The following is a 26,333-nucleotide window of genomic DNA, read 5'->3' as shown; positions in this document are numbered from 1 at the left end:
TTCTGCAATCTTTTTAACACCAATATAATGATGAGAAAATCCTGCATGGACAAAGGCAACATGTTATGAGGGGTTTTGATAATTCATCTTTTCTGATTTAGGTTGAAAATCACAAATTCATCTGATTGGCTGACATTCTAATAAATACATATCTCGTACACAAAGGGATTATGGTGGTCACCCTTTTTAATTTGGTCTAAGAGCCATATAAATTAAATTACCTCCATCTTGTGGGTCAATGGCTTCAACCAGGGAGCTTCTATCATTGTATGTGCATAGGCATCTCATTTAAAGGCGTACACGAGTGTCCTTGGCACCAATCAATGGTAGGGGATCCGTAGGTATCTCCGTGATGTAGGTCTTTGAGTGAAGAGATCTATGACACTAGGATAAACGATTCTTATCTAGAGGGATTACACATTTCACCATGTCTGATTTGGACGTAGAGATATCAATTCCAAAGTCACAACTTTTAATGTTTCAAGTTTGATTCAATTTATCTCTAGAGGGATCTAAGATATTATCTCTGGTGGTTCATCTTAACACTTACACGTTTAACATAACATTTGTATCATTTAAGTTTTTAATATGAGAGATGACTATCCAACTCAGTTGGTAAAGCACAAGGTTCTTAACCTTGAGGTCGTGGGATCGAGTCTCATGGAGGGCATTTCATAATTCGGAGGTCTTCCACGAAAGTTGCTCTCAACCTGGTGTTAGGGACAACCTACTATCTTACCTCCCCTTACCCCATTACATATGAGAACAAGGGACATCCATTTATTTAAGTTTTTAATATGATTATAATTGTCTTGTTTATGCATGCCAGGCTTTTAGCAATTAAACTACGGTTCTAGTAGTGCTTTGGTTAAAGTCGTGTAATCTATCTAACTATTTTGCGTAAATTACAAATTTCATCACTAAATTTTACTCTTTCTTCTATTTTGTTTATTGAACTTTAAAAATTTTCAATTTCTTCACTAAACTTAATCCATTGGGTTTTTTTGGTCACTAAACTTTACTCTCTCTCTTAATTTGGTTACTCCGCCGTTAAATAGTTAACGTCATTAAAAACGACACCGTTTTCAAAAAAACAAAATTTTCATAAAAACGATGTCGTTTTGCATCCATACAACAACTCATTTTAACGCCGTTAACTATTTAACGGCTGAGTGACCATAAAAAACACAATGTATTAAGTTCAGTGAGGAAATTGAAAAGATTTAAAGTACAGTGAGTGAAATAGAAGAGAGAATAAAGTTCAGTTACCAAATTTGTAATTTACCCAACTAATTTTACATGATTGGGGGATCTCAACCTACGATCAAGAAGTCTACTCTAACCTTTAATAAAGCGTACATACTACTATACTATGTCAGTTACATACATTCACGACATATTCATACTAATCATGGTTACAATTCTACTCTCTCTGAAGCTTTCTATAAGGACTTATTGATGTATGATTGAGTTTGCATTTTTTTCCTCTCATTTTTTGGATTTATTGTTGGGGTTGCATGGGTTCATACATGTTCTCCGTTAGGCTGTTATCCTCCTCAAACACTGCTTCCTACTTATCTCTTACCATATCTTTACATGTTTCGATGCTTGTACGTCAGTTTTGCAAGTTTTCTTCCACGTCTCTCGTTGATTCTTGCTTGACTTGGGTAACATATTCCTTCCGTTTCTCCGTCTAGCACTCCACCAGACTTGAGGATAAGTCCTATTCCCTTTTACTTAATTTTCAACTTGGAGTTCGGGGTCAGGTTTGCATGCTTGAGGTTTTTTTGCATCGTGGTTGATTCTTGAGATTATAAGTTGGTCCACGTTCACCATATCAATATTGATGTACACCAAGTAGGATGGTGATTCTCGACGGAAAAATAAAGAGTTTTTGTCGAAAATTAATGGCTCACTCTTTCTGGAGAATCACGGTCAACTAAGATTCATATATAGGATGAAGTGTAATGTCTGAAAAATTACACTCGATATATGAGTTCATCGAGCTACATGATTTTTAGTTATTAGACTGTAGAAAAATCCAGGTAATTTTAAAATAGGATCTCCATATAGTCACGAGTATAACAAACACAGCATTCCACTTTTATATTATACAACAAGAACAATAAAACAATTTAATTAAAGTTTTACGTGGACTAAATAAATGAAAAAAATCGTTAGAATGAAATTTCAATTAACATTAGATTTGATAACGAGTTTAATATTGGTAAACTTCTCTTTTAAAAAAGATAGCAAATATTTTCATATTATCATAAATATATTTAGATATTTCATTAGTAAACTAATAGTTCGAGCGGACTAAAACCGCTCTTAGATAATATTAGGGTATATTGCATGTTTAGCATCTAAAGCATCACTTTTATTTTATTTATTTTCAAATTTTAAAACTATACATAATGTTTACTTTTTGTTTTATTTTAATATCAATCGTTAAAAACTTAATGAACTGTTGTACGCAATATTTTTACGGGTAAATTATATAATTCATCGCACAACTATCTTATCACTTCTATTATTGTCATTAAATTATATATTTTTAAATTTAATCACTTAATTTTACTCATATTTTAATCACTCTAACTCATTTTATTTATTATTAATAAAAAAGCTTATTTTAATAATATATGAAAGATTTGTGATTTAGGGTTTATAGTATAATTTTTGAGTTTGGGTATAATTTTAAAATTATTTTTTATTTTAATTATATATTATTAAGATAATAATAAAAAATATCATGTCACAAAAAATATTAATAAAATAAATTAGAGTGATTAAAACAAGAACAATTTGAAAGTTGAGTTATTAAATTGAAAATTTTAAACTTTAATGATCAAAATAGGAGTGAGAAGATAGTTGAGTGATGTAATTTACCCATAACAATAGCTTCGTTAAGTTTTTAACGGCATGGTACCAAAATGAAACCTAAACTAAACGTTATGTATTGTTTTGAAATAAAATAAAGTTTAGGTACTAAAACGGAATAAAAGTAATAGTATAACTATTAAATGTGTAGTTTATCCATAATCTTATTTAAGCACGTCTTTTGAACTGCAGGAGTGAAACCTAAACCCAAAACAAACAAAATAAAAGAGGCGCCTACACCTCTTTTGCTCTCTTTCTTGCTTTTTCTGAATTTTCATTGTTTTTTCTTCCTATTTTTACTCTGCATTTTGTTAGAGAAAAAAGAAAAAAGAAGGGAAAAACCCAAAGAATGGGAAAGAATAAGAATCCCCTAGACGAAACCTCCTCTATCCGATTAACCAAGATACTTAAGAAGTTTAAGAAAGGAGAAGCTAAAGGTTTTCTTCGTATCTCCTTCAAATTTCCAATTTTGAACATAAACTGCATTGCTAGGACGGGATTTTTTATTATAGCTTTTTTAAGGGTTTCCCAATACTATAGTTTTTTAGTGTGTGCATTTTTATTGTTCATCTCTTCGAAATGTATTATTCGAGATTGCAAGGCGTGCTTTGTTGCTACTGAAATAAATTTACTTTTTTTAGGGTTTTATAAATTATTAAACTTAATGCTAGCTACCAAAATTTGGTTTTAATGCAATAATTGAAGAGAAGTCAGCCTCGTTTGCTTTGCTCGTGTTCATCTTATATCTAGGTGAATTAGTTGGGTTGCCATGGCTAGAAAGTTATTGAAGAATGCTATTTGCTTCTTATGTATTACACATTCCTTGTAAAGTTGCAGTAGCTTGTAACGTCTTTCTTGTGTTTAAGTTTTTTGTATTAACTTATTGAGTTTTTGATTCTTTGTATAGTGTATAACTTCGAACCCAACCTTTCAAAAAAACAACGAGCATTTGTGCACAAGGAATGCCTGAAAATGGGTTTGAGATCCCAAAGTAAAGGGTAAGTATTAATTGCTAGTTTCATGCATCACCAATGCTAATAATATATTAATATTACAGTTTAAAAAATGTTACCTGTCTATTGTATTTCCTTGCTTGTGTGGAATGGAAGCTTACTTCTTAATTGTTTTTTATGTGGTTTAGTCATTGAGATTCCCATTGTGATTTCTTAACAACCTGAATTTTGTTTTTAGCAGTGGGAGCCAGAGACACGTCTCTGTCCGTAAAATCAAAAAGAAAGGCGGTGACATCCAGGGAAGAATCTTACTAATGTGGCATTTTCAGAGGGGACAAATTTGGTTTTGCAGGACTTATTTTCAAATTGCCCACCAGATGACGAAGAGCTTGAAGAGAAAGAAATTATCAAATATAGCGGAAAACTGCTAAAATACGAAGAAAGGAAGATGATATTTTCTCGAAGCCAAAGATTGGTGCTGTGGAGATTGCAGAGAGGGTTAAAGAACTTGCATCTAAGTGAGAGAAGCATCCAAAACTGAGCAGGGTCTTCTGTAGAAGTTGGCTTAGAAACTCTGGCTGGATGCTGCTTATTTTTCACTCTATGCTATGCATACAGGGGAGGGGAGTGTCTTGTAGTTTCTCTGAATTAGCTTTTGAGTAACAGTCTTTGGACATCACACAAGCAGATTAATGAGGAGAGATCAAAGCTTCCAATTGCTGGGTTTGGGGATGCCATTACATCTGCACTAGAATCTAGCCAGGTCCCTTTTTGTCTTCTATGTATTTGTTTTTAAGATGTGTATCTGTTTGGTTTGCAGATTCCAGAATGTAGAATAATACAGAGTTATTTCTATTGCTTCTCAAGTTATTTCTGCCTTTCTCTCAATGCAATTGTGTTGTTATGTCCCAATGTGAAGTCTATATTTTCCTGTTCGCTTGAGTTGCAGTTGGATGGTTGAGATGTGTCATATTGTTATATTTATTGTATCTTCCAAATTCCCTTTTAGGTTATCCTCATCTCTGGCGAAACTAGGTGTGGCAAAACAACACAGGTATTATTTTATCCTTTTTTAAAAATAAATTTATGGTATATTTATTATCAGTTGATAAACTATTTGTTTTAGAAGTACCCATTTATGTCATTTTCCCCTTTTGATTGGTCTGCGCAGACAGAGAAGTAATGTATCTCACATGTTGCACAATGAACTATATCTCTGATAATTCTAATAAAGTCCTTTTTAATCTTGTTTATTTAGATAGGCATGAAATTAAAATTAGCAGCTTTAAGGCTCTAAATGCAGCTGAAACCCTTCCTAACTTCAGAGGACGCTTTAACTGATTTTTTAAGTGATTAACAATTGATGAGCTTTAAATTCTCATCAGCTGATAGTTGGAAAATGATTTAGATTTAGCTTGTTTTCTTGTATGGAGTTAAATTACTTCATTTTCAAATTATGTACTAAATTACTTCTGTGAATGTATAAGCAGATTGCATATAAGTAAATAGTTAACTTTCTTTGGGGACCACTTGTCCTAACTCTATAAAATGGTGATGGATGATAATTTATTGTGTTTTGTCTTAGGATTCTTTGTGGAAAGTTGGTATTTGGGTAGCTTGGGATCTATGAAGACTTTTCTTTAGTTGTCTGCTACTGATCACGTTAATGCTTAGGATGCTACCTTCTTTAGTAGATCAGAGTCTAATTCTGGTTTTTTTTGAGCGTACAATCAATTAACTATAGAAGTTCATGAATACCAAGATAATTGAAGCTTCTGCTTAAAGATGATGAATTGAATTAATTTTATAAATGTTTCTAAAAAGAGCATATATATATATTTAAAAAATGAATTTATATTACATATGTATGTAATTATATCAAGCCTGAAGTAAGGTATGAGATCATTTTCTTAAAAGAATAATATCAGTAATGAGTTACATTTCATTATTCTTTCTACAAGAAATTAGTGAACACTTCAGCCACATAGTTCACTGATCCATGAAGTATATAATGTCAAGATTCATTTGTTTTTGGGTTTGTGACTTGTATTATTGGTGTATCTGGTCCAGGTTCCACAATTTCTTTTGGACTATATGTGGGAAAATGGTGAGGCTTGTAAAATATTGTGTACTCAGCCTCGGCGTGTATCAGCTACATCAGGTGTGGATAAATGAAGCCTGTTGTATTCCTTGTTCTACATATTTTTCCTTATGTTTTTGCTTTTATAATGTGCAAATCTTCATATGGTTGCTGCTTTCTTTTTTTACTAGTGTCCGAGAGAATTGCTTATGAAAGAGTAGAAAGTATTAGGGCAAGCAAAGCCAAAAAAATGAGTGAGAAAGGTAGAGAGAGAGTGAGGGAGAGTTCGAAGGGTTTTGTTCGTCCGGTCAGAAGTAGTCCTCTGTCTGGAGGAGTATCGTGGGTTGCATTCGTGGATAATCTCAGTAGAAGGGTGCAGAGAAGTGCATTATGGGATCGTTTTAGTCATTATGGTAAGGTGATTAAGGTGTTCATTCCATTTCTTAATAGGAGACCTTATTACAAGGATAGTACGTTTGCTTTTGTGCATTTTGCTAGTAAAGATGATATGCATCTAGCAATTGAAAAGATGAATAACGTCTCGGTCGATGGGAGGAGAATATCGGTGTCGATTGCTAAGTATCAGAAGAAAAGTATTTCGAGGAGCTTCAAACGTACTAGTGTGGTGAGGTCTACAGATGCTGATGTAGATGGGTTGCTCAGGAAACTACCATCATCTCAAGCTACAAGTATTGGAAAGGAGATGATGAATAAGTTTTACAATGGAAGGTCATACAAGGAGACGGTTATGGGTGCAAAAGAAGTTGAGGGCCAGAAAGTGGGGAGTTTTGAAGCTAAGGAGGTGAAGAAGCCGTTGGAAGTTTTTATTCCAATGGAGTATAGATCATGGCTGAGATCGTCGTTAATTGGTATTTGTAAGCCATTATTCGAAGTTGAGTTTGTGCAGAGGGCGTTAAGAACTGAGGGAATCAATGTCAAAGTGGTTCAATGGGGTTATGCAAAAAAAGCCTGCTTGGTAGTTTTCCAGTCTGCTGAGGAGAAAGTTGCAACGATGGAAAACAAGTGGGAGGCTCTGTCCTTTTGGTTCGAGAGGTTGGAGCACGTTATGGAAGAAGAGGGTGTGCCATTACCTTACTGTGCAGTTTCTATGATTGGTGTTCCTCTAAATTGTTGGTCAGTTCCTTTCTTCACAAGTTTGGCGTCGAAATGGGGCAAACTAATTAAGGTACAAGAACAAACTGCTAAAAGAGTGGATTGCAGAGTTGCTCATATGTTATTGAGGGTTGAAAGTCCTTTTGATATTCCTCCACATGTCATTATAAATACGTATGGGAGATCGTTCATGATTAAGATTAAGGTGGAAGGAAGTGATGATTTTTTTCTAGAGTTAGAGGATATGGTTGAAGATGACGGAACAGTAAATAATGAGGAGGATAACTTGCCGGAAGAGAGCAATGGGGATGACTTTGAAGAGCAAGAAGGGAGGTTGGGTATTCAGACGGTGTCAGATTTTCAAAATAGAGTTCAAGCATGGGTTTTGGACTCGTCACAAGGGGTTTTTCAAAATTTAGTGGCAGTTGATGAATGTGTAGAGGAGATAGTTCTGGGAGATGTCCAGGGAGAGCAGAGAAGGTTGGGGGCTGGTACAGAAGAGAGAGAATGGGTGGTTACCAGGGGTGAGGTCTCCTTGGGGCTTGATATTGTTGACCAAGTGAATGGGCTGAATGATACCATGGGTAGGGTAGAAGTAAATGGGCCCATTCAGGGAAGTCCAAGTTTAGAGTTGGTTACAAGCCTGATGAGTTAGTTGATATTAGGGGGAAAGGTGGAGATCCGCAGCAGCCTGTTTTGGAGGGATCGATGATTGATTTTGCAGCAGTGCAGTTTGGATCTAATGGGGTGCAAGTTAATAATGTCCCTACAAGGAGGTGTTCTTCTTCCCCTCCAACAAATCGAATTCGGCCTAATAGTGTTGCTACTGTTTTCTATGACAGAGTTTACAGCAGGTCTACTAAGAAGAGTATAAGAGGTGAATCGGAGAAGGATTTTTCTGAAGTTGAATTTTCGACTGATAAAGAGGAAATGGAATTAACTTGGCAGGTTAGCCAAATGTTAGGTGTTAACTTTAAGGGGGGAAAGAAGGATTTTGCCGAGAAATATTCGGAGTCTAATTCGGCTAGGAGGGAGAAGGGTGGGTATTAATCCTTTTTGGTTGAAGGTTTTTAATTATTTTTTATGGTTCGTGTATCTTGTGTCACTTGGAATATTAGGGGTTTAGGTAGGAAGGAAAAGGCTAGGGCAGTGAGGAAGGTGGTTGTAGATAAGAAACTGTCTTTTCTTTTTCTGCAAGAAACGAAATTAGAGGTAATTAATATAAGGATGAGAAGGAAGTTGGGGGTTAAATACTTAGCTGGGTTGGTGGAGTCTCCGGCAGTGGGAGCATCAGGGGGTTTGGTTACTCTGGGATGAGGACTGGTTTGTACCTCGGTTGGTGAAGATTTCTCCAAGGTTTATAGCTTTGAAGGCTGTTAAGGTGAACCAAGAGGTGTGTTGTTTTATTAATGTTTACGGGCCCTCAGTTGAAGCTGATAAAGAAGCATTTTTTGAGGAGTTAAACTGTTTTATTTCCTCATTGGGATGCCTACTATGTGTAGTTGGAGACTTTAATGCTCATTTGTCACAGGAAGAGAAGTTGGGGAAATCACTGAATGAGAATTCAATTGCATGGTTCAGGGAATTTCTGTTCCAAGCGAAATTAACGGACCTGCCTTTGGTGGGAGGGAGTTTCACTTGGGGTAATAATAGGGAAGTTTCTACGTTTGTGAGGTTGGATAGGTTTCTTGTTTCGGACGATTTTTTAGGATTATTTCCGGATGTTGTTCAGATGTTATTACCAAAATTAATTTCAGACCACAATGTTGTGGCTTTGGAATCCAGCAAGATAAATTGGGGTTCGAAACCCTTCAAATTGTTCAATTATATCATGGAGGAGGAGGGTTTTAAGGAAGCAGTGGAAGAGAAAATTTCAGAAGTTAAGAGTAGGAAGAGGCTAAGCATTGAGGAGGTTCTTAGAGAAACAAAGGTGGAAATCAGGAATTGGTCTAATAAAAGCATAATGCAATTACACAGTTTGATTGACAGCAAAGAGAGCCTAATATCGAATCAAGAAGTTCAACTACAACAAAGGAATTCTCTCGTTTCTATGGTGGATGTTGCAAAAGCAAAAAGTGAACTATGGTCATTGTATAAAAAAGAAGAATTAGTTTGGTTCCAAAAATCAAGGGCGCAGTGGATTATGGATGGGGATCGGAATTCAAGGTATTTTCATCAATGTGCTACAAATAGAGGGAGGATTAATGCTCTTAATGCTTTGGATATCAGTGGTAATGTGATTGAGGAGCCGATGATGATAAAAGCTGCTGTTTTTGATTTTTTCAAGAACACTTGCAATGTCATTCCGACGGCTGAAGTTGAAAAGCTGGAATTGAATTTTAATAGGCTTTCGGAGGATCAAGTTGCACAATTGGATATGAATTTTTCAGAGGGGGAAATTTGGGAGGCAATACAGACTTCGGATAGCAATAAAGCTCCGGGTCCAGATGGGTTAAATATGGGATTTTTCAAGAAATTTTGGCCGGTTTTGAAAGGAGATATTCATAAGTTTTTCGATGATTTTTATGAAGGGAAGAAGTTTGGGAAATGTGTCAATCATTCTTTCATTACACTAATTCCGAAAAAGCAGAATCCGGTTGCCATTGAGGATTACAGACCAATTAGTTTGGTAGGGGGTTTATATAAAATCTTGTCTAAAGTTCTGTCAAGAAGGCTAAGGCTGTGTATGGGAGGGTTGATTGGTCAATCTCAATTTGCTTTCATTCCGGGAAGACAGATTTGTGACTGTTCCTTAATTGCTAATGAGGCCATCGATTTCTGGAGGAGGAAAGGAAGGGAAGGTCTCGTCTTCAAAGTGGATTTCAAGAGGGCATATGACATTGTTGATTGGGATTTTTTAATTCAAATTATGGAGTGTATGGGGTTTAGTAGAAGGTGGAGGTCGTGGGTATATAATTGCTTAAGTTCAACTTCTATTTCAGTTCTCGTTAATGGATCTCGTACTGAAAGCTTTAAAATATCTAGGGGCTGAGACAAGGGTGTTCTTTATCCCCGCTACTGTTTAATCTAGTGGGTGAATTTTTGAATTTGTTGTTATCTAAAGCAACAGTTTTGGGGCTGTTTGAGGGTTTTCAAATAGGTTCTGATAATTCTTCTTCGATGCTGACTCATTTACAATTTGCGATGACTTGATCATATTTTGTAAAGCTTCGAAGGGGCAACTAGCAAATCTGAAGAGGGTCTTGGTTGTATTTGAGTTGTGTACAGGGTTACAACTGAATTTGGTGAAGAGCAGAATTTTTGGTATTAATTTACAAGATCAGATTGTTGGGGAGTGGGCAGAATATGTTGGTTGTTTAAGAGACTCTTTTCTGACAGAATATTTGGGATTACCATTGGGAGCAAAGAGAAATTCTATTCAACTATGGGATCCGATTGTGAAGAAGTTCTACTAGAAATTGGCAGGCTGGAAAGTTTCTTCTCTATCCATAGCAGGGAGGATAGTTTTGATAAAATCAGTCCTGAATTCACTTCCTAATTATTATATGTCAATGTTCAAAATACCAGTGGTTGTGATGAAGAAGTTGGAATCAATTATGGCCAATTTCTTATGGGGTTTTTCGGCTGAGAATAAGAGGTTTCATTGGGTTAACTGGAGTGCTGTTTGTAAAAATAAAGAGTTGGGGGGTTTGGGAATTTCGGATATTAAGCTTCGGAATAGAGCTTTAATGGGAAAATGGGTTTGGAAGTTTGGTTCGGAGAAGGACTCTTGGTGGAAGACAATGATATGTTCCAAGTATAATGTGGGGACGAGTTCTATTGTTTTAGATGATAATTTGCCATCTAATGTGTCTTGGTTTTGGAAAGGTGTTGTAAATAACTATCGGACTAATGACTCATTTGGGTTATGCTTTCGAAATAATGTTGTGCTTCAGGTGGGAAAAGGAGATTCAATTAGATTTTGGCATGATTCATGGATTTCTAGCTTTTCCTTGAAGACTATGTTTCCAAGGATTTTTGCTCTGTCAGTTAATAAGGAAGGGGTTGTGGTTGATTTCGGGTGTATGTCTAATGAGGAGTGGGTGTGGGATTTACATCTTAGGAGGAACTTAATGGACAGTGAGTTTGATCAATGGATGGAAATGATGGTATTGTTGGATAATTTTCAACCTTTGTTGAAGGGAGAAGACCGCTTGGCGTGGAAAGGTAGTGGGGATGGTGTGTACTCGGTTCAATCTTGCTCTAGATTAGTTTCAAGTTTGTCAGAATCAGATAATTCATGGCTGGAGATAGTGTGGAAGGGTTTTGTCCCACCAAAAGTGGAGATTTTCATTTGGCAAATTATTCATCAGAAGTTGGCTGTTAAAACTGTCTTATTGAGAAGAGGAGCCAAGAATATTGAATCCCCGTTATGTGTGTTATGTGGAGTGGAACCAGAATCGGTTAGGCATTTATTTTTTTCTTGCGTCCAGGTTTGGCAGATTTGGGTCAAATTCCTCCGTATGTGGAAAGTTAATTCAGTTCTCCCTAATAATCCGAAAGGCTTCTTGCTTTCTTGGTCGCAGTTAAGACCAAACTCGTGTATTTGGAGATTTATTCCAAGAGCTGTTTTGTGGTCTGTCTGGCTGTGTAGGAACCAGATTGTATTTAAGAAAGGCAAGTTGGATAGTGCTAATTTGTTTTTTTTGGTGAGGTATAGGGTGGCTTCATGGTTTTTAGCTAAAAATAAGGATGTGTCTATCCAAGTGGACAACCTTGTGGGAGATCTTACTTTGGCGGACTTGTATAAGTCCACCTCTATCTTTAGACCCACTAGAGTAAAATGGTGCCCTCCTCCTACAGGGTATTTTAAGATGAATGTTGATGGGGCTGTTAACTTTGATTGGAGAAGAAGTGGTATTGGTGGAGTTCTTAAAGATGCCTATAAGAACAAGTTGGTTTCTTTCTCTAGAGCTTTAGGACCTTGTTCTCCTATTCTTGCTGAGATTTTTGCTATCAAAGTGGGGTTAGAAGTGTTTTTTGAGTCAGTTTGGAGGGACAAAGGATTTCTGATATTGGAAAGTGACTCGTTTCTTGCTGTGAAGTGGATCAACAGCCCGGAACTTTGCCCGGTCCACCTTGTTGATCTGATTACAGAAATTCAGAAGACAGTTGTGCAGTTTAATGTTATAATTAAGCATATCAGCAGATGTACTAATGTGGAAGCTGATTGTCTAGCTAAGTCAGGAATTGGTTAGTGAGTGAGGAGGTTTTGTTATGAGTAGTGGTTATGGTGTTTTTTCTTGGTTATGGTTCTATGTTAGGTTAATTTATGTTTTGTTTGGAATTTTATGTAATTATGGGTTATTAATAAATTTAGGTGCTCTTTTCCTCCTTCCGCTATTTGTCTCTTCACAAGAGGCAACTATGAGGGAGGTTTTTAATGAGGCCTTCTATTCCTATAAAAAAAAAGAGTAGAAAGTATTGGCGATAATGTTGGATACAATGTACTGTTACTAAACTTTTAAAAACATGTATGTGCAATGTGAGTCATACTTGTTAAAATCATGGCATTTTATGAGAAACTGCTGCTTGTTTCTCACTGCCTTTTAACTACGTGGGAATAGGTAATGTGTTACAGGTAGTCTTACATAGCATGGAACCATTTGTTCAAACTTTCAGAGTTCTTTGAGTACTGAAGGAATTAGTACCAAATCATATGCTAATGATCTAGAATATCTGCATTTCTTGCTACGGATACGTGTGTGTATATATATATATATTCCAGTGTGGGTCCTTGTTATTTATCCTTGTTTTCCAATTTATCTGTTAGTTTATTGTTTTCTTGGTTAGGTTGAAATGTTGCATTTAGTTAATGTTGCAATGAACATTAGATTTTTTCAGAAAGAGTTGGGGGTGGTCCTCCTATCTTGGCAGAATTATTGGCGATTAAGAGGGGGTTATGTCTTCTGGAAGATTTAAGTTTTGTCCCAAATCTGAGGTTTATTCTTGAATCTGATTCAAGCAATGCCCTAAAGTGGATCAAGAATCCGGGTTTATGCACTCCTATGTTTCAAGTATTGGTGCAGGAGATTCTCTCTTATGGCAGGGAAGGATATCATTATCAAGCATATTTTGAGGGCTGCAAATTGGGAAGTTGACAAATTAGCTAAAGATGGGATAGGGTGATGTAATGGTTTCTGTCTGCTTGTATTGAGGAGTAGATAATTTTATTTCTTATGTTTAGCTGTTGTGTTTAAGTTTTATGTAATTTCTGGTGGTGTTTGCAGATGTTTAGGGTCTGTCTTTGTTGTACTTTGTTTCATCTAATAAATTCTAGGCACTCTTTTCCTCCTTTCCTTGTCCTTCATGTTACTTTTATAACATGAAGGTTGAAAAAGGGGGTTTTTAATGAGGCCTAATCTTCTATCAAAAAAAAAAACATTAGATTTTTTGGCTATTGATGGAAAATTTTTAAGTTTATACAACATTACTGAAATTTATGAATTTTTATGAAGATTCGCTTGGAAAGTAAAGGTGGTCGGCACTCATCCGTTGTCTTCTGCACAAATGGGATATTACCGAGAGTGCTGGTTTCGAGCAGTAGATCAAAGAGAGAAGACATCTCTGACATGACTCACATTATTGTGGTATTTACCTTCTTGTTTTGTTTGTAAATTACTATATTTCAGTTTTCGGATGATTAAAGGCATCTTTCTTTCCTTCCTTTGGAAAAAATCAGCTAACTTTAGGGGAATATTATAATAACCTGGGAAAAATATGTATTTCAACATAAACACAGGACTTTTCTTGAACCTGTTACTAACCTTCTCAGGTTTAATAGCCATCTGTTATTATGGTCAAGTTACTTGCCAAATTGTACAATATTGTGTTTCATTTCCTGCTTCAAACTAGAATAAACTGTTTTAAATTTGTAGTGCAAACGTCATTTTATAGGAATGATGCTTATTAGGGATATAGGATACTGGCACCAGCTTCCCCACTTATATTACCTGCATCCTTTGCTAGGAATGGACTTAATATGATAGGAATGTAGAGTAGTGGGATCAGTTGCCCCTGGTAAAATCTTGGAAAGTTCTTGGGTTTTTTTTCACTAAACACTGACTTCTATTTCTCACTCTATGGGAAGGAAATATAATCGTTGCCCTTCTGGGGTATTTAATGGTACAAGGGTTTATCTACAAAAAAACATAGTGGTTATTGTGTAAAAGACTGTGCAAATGGATGGAATGGTTATTTAGTCCATTTGAAGTGTGTGGTTCCTTTGCCTTTTCATGGGGGTTTTCCATTTGAAGTGTGTGGTTCCATTGCATTTTCATGGAAATCTGAAGAAAGAGCAGAAAAAGAGGCATGTTTCAAATGTAAGTCGTCCTATATGATAAAAATTTCTTATGGTGATACCACAAGAAGTATGTGTTGTTCTGTAGACTTGAAAATCAACTTTCTCTAACAAGTCTATTTAGCACCTTCTTTTGACCCCCCACATACTGTTCTTTCCTCAAAATTTCCAGAAGCTGCACTAAGCTCATCTTAGATTTTTCTTCTTCTTGTGTTCAATTTCTAATGCTATGTTGTAGTTTTCTCCTTTTGTTCTTTCTGTGATCTTCAATTATGATTTAAAGGCTTTCGGATCTTTGCTGGCCACATGTACTCTTGTTTGAAAATTGTATTGTTCCACCTTTTATCTACTCATTGAAATTTTAGGGATCATGATAGGTATCAAGTCGGCTCAGCCATTGCTATTTTCCCTTTTCTTTTTGGTCTTGACTCCCAGCCTAATATTTTGTCAAGCTAGGTTGAGCAGTTTTAAAATGGTTTAATATAAAAAGAAGTGCCCAAACTATACCCTTTTCCCATTTAGGTGCTTAAACTATTTTTCGGTCAATCCAGGTGCCTAATGTTACAAACATAACTATTTTAAGTGCCCCAACAGTAACGGCCGTTAAAAATTCCATTAAGTGACACTTGTCGTATTCTGGTAATTTAATTTTTTTTATTTAAAATAAAAAACGTCAAAATATAATTTCTTAAAAAAACCAAAATTTTCAAAAATCTTAAAGAAAACCTAGAACATGATGAACAAGACGAATCCCCCCAAAACTTTGAAAATCGTTTAGAAAACCCGTGGTCGACAAGGGAGTTGGTAGGGTTAAGGTTAGGGATTTAGGGTTGATTTTAGGGATTTTTTTGGTAATTTTGGAGAAATTAGGGTTTTTAAATACAACAATATATTAAAGTTATTTTTTAAAAATAAAAATTTTCAAAATTACCAGAATATGACACGTGTCACTTAACATACTTTTTTAACAGCCGTTACAGCCGAGGCACTTAAAATGGTAAAGTTGGGCATTTGGATTGACCGAAAAAATAGTTTAGGCACCTAAATAGGAAAAAGGATATAGTTTGTGCACTTTTCTTTTTAATATTAAGCCTTTTAAAATTGATTGCTCAGCCAGCAATTCCTGGAAAATTTAATAATAAAGTGGATGCTGGACATACACCAGACCTTCCAAGCAAGAAAGATGTAATTTAGCAATCAGTTCCTTTCAAGGACTGGTTCGGTCCCTAAACCTTGGAATATTTTTATTTGGTGTATACGGGTTGACGAGGATCTTCGGGTCATAATTTTCTTGGAGAACTCTTGTACATCTGATCATCCATATTTATTTTTCTTTTCAAAGCTACCTATACGTATATTTTAATTTTTGCATGCACTTTTTCCCCTGTTTATCTTGGCTTACAGTTGTAGTTACTAATTTTCTGAAAATTTTAGGATGAAATTCATGAAAGGGACAGCTTCTGCGATTTCATGTTGGCAATTATCAGGTACATGTTCTGTGATTTAGAGTTTTACCTTGTTTGCTTGCTTTCACTAACATCAAGTTTCTTATCATTTGAGTCTAAATTTGAAGGCTAAAAATGGTTTGGGATTTATGATTCTTGCAATGTTTTTTAAGCAGTATTAAATATGGTATGGCAGTTGTACCGTACTTTCTGGGCACAATAGCCGCTTGTATTCAGGGCACAATGTGGTACTTATGGACCTTTAAGTACCATCTAGGATTTTTTCAATGGTTTAGGGTCCCTTGTATTAATTTTTTTCTCTAGGGGCCCATTGTCTTAGAAGATGGAAGTTTATTAGTTGAATTGCATGCTTGACAAATTTTATGTTTTTCAATTTGCAAGGACATACTTCCTTCGTATCCTCATCTATGGCTGGTTAGTTCTAGGTCTCATGTATCCCTCCAATTTCCTAGATAATAATATTATTCATTTTCATATTTTAAAATCCTAATGGAAAAAATAATTAATTTTTCCTCATTTGGTACATGATACAAATAGGTGCTGATGAGTGCTACTCTTGATTCTGAACGGTCTTCGCAATATTTTGGTGGTTGCCCAATCATCCGTGTTCCTGTGTTTACATATCCTGTAAAATTATATCACTATTGTCTGTCATTTATTTTTTAGTTTGGATCACATCGTAATTTTCTTGGAATTCTTAATTCAGGTAAAAAGTTTCTATTTGGAGGACGTGCTTTCTATCTTGAAATCCGCAGATGATAATCATCTTATTTCAGCTAATGCAACTGTCCAAGATCAAGAATTAACAGAAAAAAACCCAGAATTAACAGAAGAAGCAGAATTAACAGAAGAAGATAAGATTGCATTAGATGAAGCTATTAGTTTGGCTTGGTCAAGTGATGAGTTTGATCCGCTTCTAGATTTGGTTTCTGTGGAAGGTGGGTCAAAGGTTCATAATTACCAGCATTCTTTGCTAACACCACTAATGGTGTTTTATGGAAAGGGTAGAGTGGAGGAAGTTTGCATGCTCCTCTCATTTGGTGTAGACTGTGATCTGATTTCCAACGATGGGAGGAGTTCTTTGGATTGGGCTGCGCAGGAAGACCAGCTGGAAGCTGTCGATACTATAAAAAAACATATTGAAAGTTCCCAAGCTAATGATGGGCATCAGTTACTTGATAAGTATATAGCTTCAGGTATTCCAGAAATCATTGATAATGTTCTTATTGAGCAGTTACTAAGAAATATATGTATTGATTCGAAAGGAACTATTCTTGTGTTCCTTCCTGGGTGGGATGATATAAATAGAATGAGAGAGAAATTACTTGCCAATCCCTTTTTCAATTCCTCCAGATTTATTATAATACCTCTGCATTCTATGGTTCCTTATGCTGATCAAAAGACAGTCTTTAAGCGTCCACCTTTGGGCTGCCGCAAAATTGTCCTTTCAACCAATGTTGCCGTAAGCTTCGGTACAATTGATGATGTTGTCTACGTTATAGATAGTGGTAGAATGAAAGAGAAAAGCTATAATCCATGTAATAATGTATCAACCCTTCAATCTTCATGGGTTTCCAAAGAAAATGCCAAGCAGAGAGAGGGGCGAGCTGGCCGTTGTCGGCCTGGAATTTGTTATCTTTTTTCAAAACTTCGAGCAGCTTCAATGCTCGAATTTCAAGTTCCAGAAATTAAGAGAATGCCAATTGAAGAACTCTGTTTACAGGTGATATATATTCTTTGTGCGTGATATGTCTCTCATTCTCTTTCATTTAATATGTGTGGGGGTATCTGCCAAAAAAGAAGTTTCCATCATAATCCTTGTTCGTCTCCTTTATCTTACATTCATTTACTAATACCATTGATGTAACAGTTTATTGCATGATTTTATTCGCATTGTTAGGTGAAATTGCTTGACCCAGATTGCAAAGTAGAGGATTTCTTGCAGAAGACATTGGACCCTCCTGTTTCAAAAGCTGTAAATAATGCAGTTAGATTCCTTCAAGATATTGGGGCTTTCACGCAAGATGAGGAACTGACAGAACTTGGAGAGAAGCTTGGTTTTCTTCCTGTTCATCCATTGACATGCAAGATGCTTTTCTTTGCAATATTGATGAATTGCCTTGATCCGGCTTTGACACTAGCATGTGCTTCAGACTTTAAGGATCCATTTGTCCTTCCCATGCAACCAAATGAAAGGCAGAAGGCTACTGCTGCTAGGCATGAGCTTGCATCTTTGTATGGTGGGCAAAGTGATCAGCTTACACTCATAGCTGCTTTTGACTGCTGGAGGAATGCAAAAAAGAAAGGGTCTAGAAGGACGTTTTTGTTCACAGTACTTTGTTTCATCAAGCACTATGAATTTGCTGTTTGGCACGCGTATGCAGCTTCAGGGTGAACTAATATGGCATGGATTTATTCCCAATGATGTTTCAAGCTGTAGTCTAAATGCAAATCACCGTGGAATACTACATGCAGTCCTTGTGGCTGGTTTGTATCCAATGGTGGGGAGGGTGCTCCCTCCAAAACATGATAATGGGTTGATGACTATAGAGGCTGCCAATGGCTGTAAAGTTCGGTTAAGTGCTCGCTCCGTTAATTCAAGGTTAAAATCCAAGCAACTCGAAGAATGCCCTTTGATTATATATGATGCAATAACCTGTGGGGATATGGGTATGTTCATAAGAAACTGTACTGTTATTGGGCCACTTCCATTGTTCTTGCAAGAGAGATTGCAGTGGCTCCTATAAAAGGCAATGTTTGCGGTGAAGATGATGGGGATGATGACGATGAAAGTGACGATGGTGATGCATGTGTCGCTGAAGGAGATGAAAAGAAGAAAAGGTCATGTCCTCTCCTGATAATTCTGTTATGGTGGTTGATGATCGGTGGCTATCGTTCAAATCAACGGCACTTGATGTTGCTAAAATCTACTGCCTGAGAGAACGGTTATCAGAAGCAAGTTTATTCAAGGTAGGAACTTCCATTGACTACACACACAAGAGCTAAAATACACCTCCCCCCCTTTTTAATGATTAATACTAGAACACATTTTTAACTTGTTCAGCCCTCAAACGTGGTCATTTTGCTTGTTCTTATATTTTTCTGGACCTTTTTCAGGTAATGCTCCAGGTGAAGTTCTTCCTCCTACTCTTGGGGCATCTGTGTATGCAGTAGCTTGCATTTTATCTTATGATGGGTTATCAGGCATCCCAGCACTACCAGAATCTAAGTCGGTGCATTCTACTGATATAAATGAACCTATGCCAGGTGTGGCGCGACATCAGTTTCTTTTATCACTGGTAAACCAAAGCCCCTTTGACCGCACGGGGTTCCAGAAAGATGCTAAGGTTCCCGCAGTTGGGGCTGTAACGAATGGAGTTAATCCCTCAAGTTGCAACCGGCAGGCACCTGTAATGTCAGTTGGTATGAGCGTCAATCCAGCTTCCTCAGAGGACCCTATATCATTTGCTTCTGGTTCAGGTGTCTAAATTACAGGGTTCCAGGAATGGTTCTTGCAAGCGGCAACGAGGAGAGATGTCTATTTTGAGACAGGATGGTGGTAAACATATTTTGTAAACAAAGAAGGGGAGATGAATCGTTGATTATGTCCCCATAGTTTTGAAGGTCTTGCATTTCCATGGAAAGCATACATGACCTTGGATGAGAAATTTTTTCTGAATTACATGCTGACGTACAAGTTACATGGACCAGAGAATGCTGCTTGCTACTAGCCTATGGACATCCAATTAGCTGTTTTAGGTGAGAATTTTTGTTAGTATAATTAATAATCCTTCTGTACCACTAAATGTTTGTTTTCGTTTTTAAAGTTCTCATTTAAAATGTTCTATTAGAAATATCAACAAATAACAACACTTATATTTCTTTTTTTATCTTTGTATGTCCCATTCTTTTACCTCTATAAAAATGAATATATCAATCATTTTTTAGAGATTGTTTCGTCATTTCCTTTGGTTAAATATATTTTCTAAAATTATGTGTATAGTCAATATAAGATACAAATTATATGACGGAGCGACGAAAGAGTAATATATTTATGTTTTTTCTTCTACTAAATGAATGGAAAAGCTATTATTTTTCTTTATTATTTTGGGGTAAAATCAAGGATTAGAGTGGACGAAAGAGGGAAGAGATTACAATTATGTTATTAATCCTCTTCGTTAGTAGTTTAATTTGAAAATCTCGGATGTAAAATGGAATTTATTGGTGCAAGTTTGAGTTTCATTGTGAACCTTTATTTTATATTGCTTATTATTGTGATTTCATGGGAGGTGGTGATTTCATAGGGATTCATCCTCATCCTCACCCTCTTAACATTTTTGTCTTTTATTCTTCCCTTGTGTCTCAGTTATACTGCCAAATGGGGGGATTATTCTAGGAGTAGACCCAGAAGTTTAATGTGTTTTATATTATGCAAATTCTATTTTTATACATATTGTACGAATTAAGTGATTTTAGTGGTAAATAATTTATTGTTATTTTTTGAAGTTTCAAATTCGAACACTATAAATATCAAGGATGTGAATGTTCAGCAAATGATTAAGAATTATTTTCGAACAAATACTACTTTATACTTATCCAAATTAATTAAAAAAAACTTCTATACAGGTGGGACAACTATAAAAATGAAATGGATAGCCCACTTTAAAATCACTTGAAAGTTCTAATAATTTCAGTGATTAAATAAAATGTTACTTTTTAGATATAATCTTAGATTTGACCAGTTATATTTATTAGATGTATATTTTCAATAATTGAAAAATTAAAAATATATTATATTGTAATTATCTAACTATTAAAATAGATTAAATAAATAAAAATATAATATTAAATCAATTTTACTTATATATCATATCCATTATATATTATATGTATTTAAAATAGACAAATATATATATTAAAACAATTTTTAATATATTAATTTTTTAATATAACTGTTAGTATCCGATTTATTAATCGATTAATTCAGATCAGATATTACAGAGGTAAAGATGATCTTTTCAATCCAATTTACTTTATTCCTAAATATCAAAATTTAAACTATGATCTCATTTAAATGATGTAAAAATTAATTAATTGTAATCTACAAAACCAATAAAACAGATTTAATCGACACTTAATTAAACGAATAAATCATTTAAATGGATGAAGTCTATTTTTGCTCTGGGTCCACTAATACCATGATGACCGACTTTTTTTGACCGCTACTTGACATGATCCAAGCTTTGAACGTCAGAGCATTTATTACCACTAAATAAACTTCAAAGTTTTGAGCTCAACTGCCTTCTAGAAATAGGTAAACTCCCATTAGGATTTTGATGGGTTATTTATTTTGGATACTGTTGATGTGAAATAGGTGATGTGGTCGTTTATGGCTCTTAACCTGACGAGAAAAGAAGCGATTAAACTAATTATCCATGTTTCACTCATTTTAATTTGAGTAGAAAGTTATAGGTAGACTAGAATTCAGAATAAGAGAAAAAAATGAGTTTTGAGAGTGAGAGTACCCTCTTTATCTTATAAGAGGAGTCCAAATTAATATCAGAAGATAAAATACAAGAAATATAATAGGGACCTTACTTTTGTAGAGAAATTCAAGAAGTCTAAAGAGTGTCTCAAACTAAGAACCTTCCACCATGTCATCCTAAACTCGTCCATAAATAAATATTGAGTCACACATAGTCGTAACATAATTCATAAATTAAACATGCTTGCTAACGTAAAACGAAAAGATAGAACATATTCGCAACTAGGAATTATACAACATCAACATTACATACATATGTAATCGCACAATTAAGACGATTCATGAAAAGTAAACCATACATAATTTTGCATTAGAACATAGAGTGTAGCATTTGTCGAGGAACACACCTCTAGCAGTTATAAACAATACCGTCTAAATAATATGCTTTTCATGATCGATAATACTAGATCATGCGGTGTGGGAACCTATGATAACACAACAATACATGAGCACTACAATACTTTAATTAAATGAAAGGAAACCACTAACTCAATTAACAATGCTCATACATGACGGGGTCAAATGTGCAAAGTTAAGATGGCCTTAGTGAAAGTGATCTTGATAAGCTAGGGAGTTGTACGGAGATAGGTGACCACCATTATAACATAAAATCAATGTAGAATATTCTTAACATAAATGCAATTTGAAGGAATGGAGGATGTAAAAGAGAGACTTCGAGTCAGGATTTGGCGAAACAAATAAAAAAAATGGAGTCAGTGTATCAAAAAATATAGAGTCAACATTGGTCAATGGTCCAATCAATAGTTAAAGTCAACGATGATCAATAGTTAAAGTCAACGATGATCAATAGTCAAAGTCAAGGGTCAACTAGTCAGGTCGGATATAGATCAAATTATATCAAACAAGTCAACAAGTTCGGTATCAGATCTAGACTGGATCATCAAGTAGAGTCAACACTAAACTCGGGCTCATTTCAAAATGGGTTGAATAGTTTGAGTTCACCAGATTGGGTCACAACCCAACATTGCTCTTGGTTTAGTTACAAAATTAGGTTTGGGTTTATGCCGAAGTAGGCCCATATGTCAATCCAAAGGTCTTGGTTCAATCCGATTTAACTGGCGACTGACAGACGTTTGTTGGGATACCATCAGGATCTTAGGCCTTAATTGGCCTGAAAAAGGTTTGACAGAATAGTGGGTTAGACGAGTGTTTGGGGGGAGGGATGTTAGGCTACCAGGTAGGCTTGATAATTGCTTAAGGCTGATTTGATATTAGGTTAGGGTTAAAATTTAGGATTTATGGTTAGGTCAGACAAGATTCAATGGCGGCTGCTTTCAGTGATGACTTTAGAACTTCAAAACGGTGTGTTACATAAATGAAAGAACAATCTCAAATAAAAGATTGAGAGGGCTTACCTATACTTAAACTGAGGGAGAAGACGATGGCGCGAGTGGTGGCTCTCGAATTTTTAGGGAAAGTTGAATACAACGATCTCAAATCCAAGATCTAAAGTTAGGTCTGGAATGAGCATGCCTATGTGGAACTTTTGGTGTCAAAATCATACCAATTATAGTATGCCTGACGGCAACGCATGCTGACCGACTATTTGGAGAATTCCAACAAGATGACGACGATGACTTTTGAGAAATGGTAGACGAAGCGCTTAGGATTAGGCATGGGCATGGGACGGGGCGGGTTGGGTTTTTAGCTGCCGCATCCTAATAATTTTTAGGTTTTCTCTAACCCCGAACCTATCTCGATTTTTAGCCTATAACCCCGACCCAACCTGAATATATCGATATTTTAAATAATTAAAATAATATATTTATAATTATTTATAATATTTTAAAGTATTAAAATAATATATTTTATAATAATTTACTATATTTTTAATAATTAAATAATATATTTTAACATTATAAAAATAAAAAATTTAAAATTTAAAATTTAAAATCTTAAATATATTATATATTTTATACCGGGTCGGGTTAGTGATTGTTCACCTTAAGCCCTACCCACCCTGCCCTAAACCTACCTAGTATATAACCCATCTCGAACCCTAAAATTAAAAAATGCCTTGATAGGGTCATGTCGAGCTAGGACCCATCGGGTTTGGGTATTTTGACCATCCCTACTTAGGATTTTTTTTGAAATAAAGATGGGAGCTAGCACTCAATGATCTACTGTCAAATTACAAGCAAGAGAATCATTTTGTAACAAACTAAGCACTTCCAGTGGTGGAGTGTAGAAAACCATATGACCATCGCCTCTTGTTGTAGCTAAACTTGCTAATTTATCGGCCACCTTATTCGTATCACGATTTATATGCCTCAAATTAACCGTCCATTCCTGCTTTAATAAATCACTAACCCGGTCGAGCAAAGTAAAAATTGATCCTTTATTAGCATTTCCTTGTAGCATCCTAATGACCTCAAAGCTATCCGCTTCAACCATGACTTGTCTTTCGCCAATATTCCACGCATGCGAGAGGCCTTCATGTATTCCCATAACTTCGCTTCAACTATAGAGCATATTCCTAGTACTTTAGAGAAACCAAGAATCCATCCAGCATTCGAAGATCGAATAACGCCCCCACACGTAGCAAATCCATTTCCTATTTTACGGGATCCATCAGTATTAACCTTGCACCAATTAGTAGGAGGTGGGGTCCAACGATTAGGCACACTAATCCTTTGATAAGAAAATTGATTCATTTGTAAAGATGTTTCGATTGCTCGCCTAGCCTCAAAACACAGACGCCTGCCTTGTACTAATATCGACTCCTGTTCGATGTAATCCGGATAAAAAATTCTCCTATTGCGGTTTTTCCAAATCAGCCAAATTATCGAACCGAATAGTAAGTCTCAGTCACAATCATCCCGTGCATAGACTCCCAGATTAGCAATATTAATCTGTAGCCAATCTCTTATATTCATGGACAAAAACTCATCTAACTTTTTTGTTTTAACTAACGTTATCCAAACTGCCATGGCTGTATGGCATGTTCGAAAGAGATGATCTATAGTTTCCCCCTGCTGACCGCAAACTCCACAGCAGTTACTTGATGCTAAGTGTCGTATGACACGTTCCGTATTGGTTAATAAATGCTCGTTAGCTACTAACCACAAGAAGACTTTAATCCGTTGCAGCCCTCTATATTTCGAAATCACTTCCCAAACTTTATGTGGACTAGCATCCGGAGTTACCTGTATCATGTCGTACGCTAATTTTACCGAAAAATAACGATCAACGGTCCATTTCCAGCCTAACTTATCACTCCTACTGTTTTGTCATGGTGGCATTGTTACTGCAAGCCTCTGTTGAATGCTGCTCGATGCTAAATTATATATTAACTCCCATCACCATTGACCATTGATATCAACCATAGAGGCCACCGTCCTCTTTGGTAATGCAATTATCTCCACTTGATTAGCTACAAGCGTTTTTAAAGGCCCCACATCGCTAAGACAGGGAACCCCCCAGAAGTCCACATTACGTCCGTTACCAATGTTCCAAACCAAACTCTGTCTCACCTCTCTCCATACGTGACAGATTCCTTTCCAAACATGTGAGCTTCTCTTGCTTTTAATTATTTCGGGTAATTCATTCCTCCACCTATATTTAGATCGCAGTACTTTAATCCACAATTGGTCAGAGTTTGGTGCCAATTTAAATGACAAGAGATATGCCATTTCTAGCCTCTGTACGACCCCAGATAAAACCCTGGATTATTCGTTCTATCTCATCACAAATTCCTTTCAGTAGCTTCATAGACTGCATTGAATAGAAAGGGATTATCGATAATACTGCTTTAGCCAAAGTAATCCTCCCGGCCAAAGATAAAGATTTCGCCTTCCATAATGTGAGTTTATCTCGAACTCTCGAAGTTATATAGCTAAATGAAGATCTCGTAATCCGAGAGTGAAGCAAAGGTACTCCGAGATATTTTCCCAAATTTTGAACTTCCTGGAATCCAAATAACGAGCTAATTGAATTCTTCAAACCCAAATCCACATTTTTAGAATAGAAAATAGTTGTTTTTTGCATGTTTATTTTCTCACCCGAGAACCTGAAGAAGAGATCCAGAATGCTCCGTATTATAGAACATTGCTCAATATACGCCTCAGTAAACAATACCAAGTCATTTGCGAAAAATAGATGGGAAAGATCAGGACCACTGCGGCACAACCAGATAGGTTTCCACTGCCCATTCCTGACAGCTATGGAAATTGCATGGGCCAACCTCTTAATGCACATAACGAACAAATAAGGCGATAAAGGATCACCATGGCGTAACCCCCTAGGTGGCTTAAAAGATTAGGACATAACACCATTCCAAAGTACATGTGTCGAGACTGAAGTTACACATCTCATGATAAGTCTCCTAAGATTCTCTGGAATATGCAACTCTCTTAGTGTGTCCTCAATAAATAACCACTCAAGACGGTCATAGGCTTTCTTAAGATCAATCTTGATAGCCATAAAGCCAACCTTACCCTTCTTAAATCACATGGTATGAATTACCTCTTGCGTTACAATGATATTATCTATGATCGATCGTTCAGGAACAAAGCTTGTTTGATTTTATGATATCTAGTGTTTCATCAAAGATTTCAGCCTATTCACAATTATCTTCGTAACAAGTTTGTATAACACCGAGCACAAACTAATAGGTCGATATTGCCTAAAGGATTCGGGAACTTTAACTTTAGAAATTAGAACCATGAGTGTTCGATTAATTTCCTTCTCAAAAGCTCCTCTTGTAAAAATTCTTTGAATCAATTGACATACGCTTGAGCTCACCATATCCCAATTCCGTTGAAAGAAAAACGCATGTAATCCATCCACTCCCAGAGCTTTTAACGGACTCATACTAAATAAGACTTCACGGTTCTCTTCATTAAGTAGCGGTCATACGAGTCCATTCAATTCAGAATTAGAAAGAACATGAAAGCATCCCTGAAACGAATATCCATTGTCAACTTTATTACTACTAGTGAATAATTCCTTATAGAAATTAACCGCCATCGAG

The 26,333-nt window shown here is 35.9% G+C and overlaps 1 pseudogene; it reads left to right on the top strand.

Annotated features, from left to right (window-relative positions):
• Positions 1-3,195: 3,195 nt before the first annotated feature.
• Positions 3,196-19,595, top strand: LOC120138440 (annotated as a pseudogene).
• Positions 19,596-26,333: the final 6,738 nt, after the last annotated feature.

Source organism: Hibiscus syriacus, unplaced genomic scaffold (assembly GCF_006381635.1).
Source record: "Hibiscus syriacus cultivar Baekdansim isolate YM2019G1 unplaced genomic scaffold, ASM638163v2 tig00110691_pilon, whole genome shotgun sequence".
NCBI classification, from domain to species: Eukaryota; Viridiplantae; Streptophyta; class Magnoliopsida; order Malvales; family Malvaceae; genus Hibiscus; species Hibiscus syriacus.
This window is presented reverse-complemented; position numbering and strand designations above follow the sequence as displayed.